Below are 5,301 nucleotides of genomic sequence, written 5' to 3'. Positions count from 1 at the left end.
CAGCTGGAGAAGGTATCAATCCTTCAATTACCCCTAGTCATTGACCAATTTTCTGATGCATAAAAAGTAATTTTGAGGACTATGTCCTGCATCAGACACACCTTAGTCTCTGGACAGATATCATTGTTCTTCAATACTTTGGCAAGATCCCTGACAGCTGACTTTCCCAGTGCAATTCGTCTTTTGATTTCCTGGCTGCTTGTACCAGGGTTGATTGTGGAGCCAAGAGAATGAAAGCTGTTAACCATCTCAATCTCTTCTCCATCTATCCTGATGCTGCCAATTGGCCCACTGGTGAGAATCTGTTTTCTTGGCGTTGAGCTTCAATCCATATTGAAGACGGCAGTCCTTGACCTTCTACAGCAAGCACTTCAGGTCCTCCTTAGTTTCAGCAAACAAGGTTGTGTCATCTACATAACACAGGTTGTTGGTTATTCTTCCTCCAAACCTGATGCCACATTTCTTCTTATAGAGCCCAGCCTCCAAAATTATTTGTTCCACATATAGATTGAAAAGATATGAAGATTATAATGTATGAATACAAATATTCTATTAGATATACTACTTACACAAATAAGCTCTTAGTTGGTGTTAACAGATGGAACAGTCCCACAAGTATCCTTAGTGATGATACTTCACAGACAAGTTTGCATATTATTTAGTAGGTCGGTCATATATACAGAATATTAATATTCTGAGAAACTTTCTCTGCTATTGTTGTTGAATCAGATCCTACTCCTAGCTTACCTTCCAGTGGATTTCTGAGACTGTAAATGTCACGAGAGGAGACTGCACATATTTCTCCTTCCAAGAGGCTGGTGGATTTCAACCAACAGAGAAATGCACCCTTCAGGTTAGTAGCACAACTCTCCACAGACTATACTATCAGAGTTCTCTATTCTGAGAATGGACGACTCAAAAGGCATTATAGATGGGGAATAATAAGAGAGAAAAGCGTGTTCTTTCTTGAAAACAATATTGTTAAGATATAGGCAACAACTATCTAAGAATACTGTCCAAACTATAGAAAAGAAACTAAGTATGCTTTGTGCTCTAGGTAAGAAAGATTAAGAATGGTGAGTGGAAAACACACTTCACTCTAGATTGAATACATCATGAATGGAGTTTCTTAGAATTGTTCTAGGATGTAATAGGGGAGGTATTGAGCTCTCATTAGGAAAAAATATTCAAGAAGTACATGTCCCACAATCAGGAATGCTGGGACCACATGCTGCTTACTTGAATTGATTAAGTGGCATTTGAGACTCCAGATCCTTTTACATCCTAGAACATAGCTTAAGTGAAATGCTGTCACTAAAACATTTAATTGGTACTTCTCAAACTTTAGTGAGCATAAGAATCACCTGCAGAGCTTGTTAAAACATACATTCCAGGGCATTAAGCCCCTGGAAGTTCGATTCAGTAAGTCTGAGATGGGGCCCAAGAATTTGCTTTTCTAACAAGCTCCCAGAAGATGCTGGTTCAGCTGGTCCAGGGGCTATTCTTTGAATAGTTGTAATTATTTTTTAGACATTCATGAAAAGATGAAAGAATATTAAAAGGCTTTGGCAAGCAAAAAGGGAAATGAAAAGTAATATGTACTTGGCATTTATATAGGAAATAAAACAGAGTAGTTACTACTTCAAAGGAAAAGAATCTTTCTAAAATATAGGCCACATCTACCCAGTAGTATAAAAACATTTGGAAAGAAAATTAATTGATACATATGGTTGTGGGAGTTAGTTCCTAACTACACTAAACATTCTAGCAAAGTTTTTCCTTGAAACATTTGTCAAAGCAATTCTGAGATGATGTCATTTTAAAACCTCCTGCTTCGGGGTTAGGGACCTACTTGGGCTCTCACTTCTGCTCCTCTTTCCTTTAGTAATGCTACCCCAACTAGAAGAAAAAGGCATGCTGGAGTTTCTCCGTTAGCAGTAAAGGACAGCTGCTTGAAGCAAATAGCACCATCTATTTGCAAATGCCTTTCCTCTTGAAGTGAAGATCTAAATCAGCTCCCCAATGACCGTTCAAAAGAAACCCTTATTCATCTTTCAAGGTTCATTTCAAATTATATGCTCATTAACATTTTCCTGATCCCATTAACAGATTGGAAAGTCTAATCTTTATCTCATTTTTGTTCCTTAGCCCTAAACCCCTGCCGCTGAGTTCATGTAGCATGGTACAACCTGAGTTAACTTGAAATGCTAAATAAAGAAGTAAAAAATAAAGAGCTACTGTGTGACTGTTACATCATTGTAATGCAAAAAAAGAATCTGGAATTCCTGGCGAAGCCAAACACTTAAGAGCTCACAACTACTGTAAGAAAGGTTGATGGTTTGAACCCACCCAGTAGCACCTTGAAAGACTGGCTTGGTGATCTGCACCCTAAGATTACTGCCTTGAAATCTATGACATAATTCTGCTCTGCATGCACTGTGTTCCATGAGTCAAATAAACTCAATGACATCTGAGGACAACAAACATAATATCGTTGTATTATATGATACTGTTTATATGGAATATTCAAAACATATAAATCCATAAAGACACAAAATGGATTAACGTTTGCCAGTTGTTGTGTAGCAAAAGGAATGGGCAAAAACAGTTAAAGGCTTCAAGAATATGAATGTTTCTGTTATTCACCCTAGAAAAATAGCTTTATAATAAAATTTTTAAAGACAATATTAGGTTATTGTTGTTGCTGTTATGTGCCATTGAGTTGCCTGTGACCCTATGTACAACAGCTCTGAAGTCTGCCCTGTCCTGAGCCAGTCTCACTGACTCTGACACACCCACTGTCACTGCCCCACTTACTGTATCCATCTCATCCTGGGTCTTCCTCTCCTGCACTTTCCCTCCACCCTTCTGAGCATGATGTCCTTCTCCAAGGACCAGTCTACCCTGGCCATATGTCCAAAATACGTGAAACGGAGCTTCAAAATCCTAACCTAAATAGTCCATCAACAAACGAATGGGTAGAGAAGCTGTAGTATATTCTCACAATGGAATACCATGCTGCACTGAAAAACAAGGAACTCATGCAATTTTATTCAAAATGGATGACCCTGGAGGACGTTATACTGAGTGAGGTATCTCAGTCACAAAGGGACAAATGCTATATGGTGCCACTGTTGTAGAATGAGGCTGGTGTAGGGGTGGGGGTAAGACTGAGAAAAACTGGATGAAATATGTTTATGGCATTGAAGTCTATGGGGGAGAGAATAGTTTAAAAGTATTATATTTTAGGGCATTATGTTTATCGTAGGAGTACGCAATGAGGGTTGCAGAGTGGATTATATTTGGGGTTGGGGGTGGGATTGGGGGAGGTGTGGGGGGGATTGTGTACCAATGAGGGAGTTTTTCTTTTGCTTTTCAAGGAGAGGAGCTAACGGGGGGGGGGGGGGGGGGGAGGGCGGGGAGAAGGGTGCAACAATGAATGAATGGAATTCCAAAATTTCTGTAGATGTTCATTGAAATGAAAAATAAATAAATTGAAATTTTTTTTTAAAAAAAGATAAAAAATTCCTAACCTCCAAGGAGAAACTTGGTTTCACTCTTTCCAAGACAGACCTATTTGTTTTCTTGGCAATGTTTAAGACATTGCTTATGAATGAAAATAAATACCAATAATAATTGTTTGCAGACAAAATTATCTCTTATTAAATGTGAGTGGAACGATATGTCTCCTTTTTTTCTTCTGGTGGATCCCATGTCTCTTTAAATATATAATTGTAGTCCTTTGGTTGCATGTATGTTAAAATATTCCTGGGTCTGAATTTTCATGCATTTTTCAAAGAACCTCTATCCTACCTTAGAAACTCAGATCTTCTAGTTCTATATATACTTGTGCATGATTGATTGCATAGATTTCAAATTTTCTCCATGTAGTGCTAAAATGCAAGCAGCTGAAAGAAGCAGAAGCTATTTCTGCCCACCCTCTCATGGGGCTCTGCTCCCTCTCTTAACAGTTATTTAAAATTAACTGATTAGACTGTCGTTTTTCTCTCTTACAGAAATTATTTTAAAAACTCATTTTTAAAAAAAATACAGCAGAGAATACTACTAACCCCTTCCAACTGGTCAGTGTGTTCTCGTGAAATACAATAGACACTCTACCCATCTATATTTGGATTGAACTACATAGACTATTCTACAGAGCTAAGTGCTTTGCACTCTGAAAGCATATGTTCTCATATTAGCCATTTTAAGAAATCATTTACCCCTTCTCTGCTGCATAGAGGAAGTATGACTATAAGAAATAAACAATGTGACAAGGAGCAGGAAGGAAAGAAAATCAGGGTTTGGTGGGTTGGGGGTTTTTTATCCAAAAATAAAATAAAACTCTTCAATTCTATTTTTTCACTCATCTATTCACCACAAGAAGAGAGGTTTATTATGATGAGTGAAAATTTCTGCTCAAGGACCCACTTTAATTGTTGGAGAACCAAAACCATATCTTTCTTTAACAAGTTACTTGAGATTTTGTTTAATGCAATTTTATTTTATTGTGCCATTATATTAGTTACAACACACAAACACACATATGCACTCCTAAGTGTGTTGGAGAGTATATCTGAATAATAGTTTTAGTCAACGATTTCCTGAAATGGGTTCTCAGTCCAGGTTATCAAATGAAATTCACCTGCGAGATTACTCCATCAAGCCATTTGAAATGGTCATTTCTGTAGGCCAAAACTTGGCAGTATCTCTTCCTTTGCCCTCCACAACTTAAAGAACCCATGTTAAGTATTTTCTTTATCCCTCCATATAAATTAACTTTCATCAGTCACTCCTTGTACCAATTAATACCTTGGTACCCATTAACACGCTTGGTACGAACAGTCAGGAAATAAGGACACACATTATGTTGGGAAAATCTAGAGTTAGGGACCTTTCCAAATTATTGAATATTGAGGAATAGTGAGGTTAGTTTGAAGACTAGGATGTGACTGATTTAGGCCATAGGATTTCTGATTACTTGCTATGCATCTGAAAAGAATTGATGCCTTTGAGCTATTGTTTTGGAGAAGAGCATTGAACATCTCATGGATGGCCAGGAGAAGAGCTGTCTTGGAGACGGTGAAGCCAGAGTGCTCTTTAGAGGCAAGAATGATGAGGCTTCGCCTCACATACTTTGGACATGTTGTTAGAAGGGGCTGTTCCTTGGAGAGGGGCATGATGCTGGGGAGGCAGAGGGTCAGCGAAGGAGAGGAAGACCCTCAACCAGGTGGATTAACTCAGATACTGCTGCAATGGGCTCTTCTTGTGTGTCAGGAAGTGGGAAGAAGGTGCAGGATA

Source organism: Elephantulus edwardii, unplaced genomic scaffold, assembly GCF_000299155.1.
Source record: "Elephantulus edwardii isolate Elephantulus edwardi_28Jun2011 unplaced genomic scaffold, EleEdw1.0 scaffold00012, whole genome shotgun sequence".
NCBI lineage: Eukaryota > Metazoa > Chordata > Mammalia > Macroscelidea > Macroscelididae > Elephantulus > Elephantulus edwardii.
Note: the sequence above shows the minus strand (reverse complement) of the source record.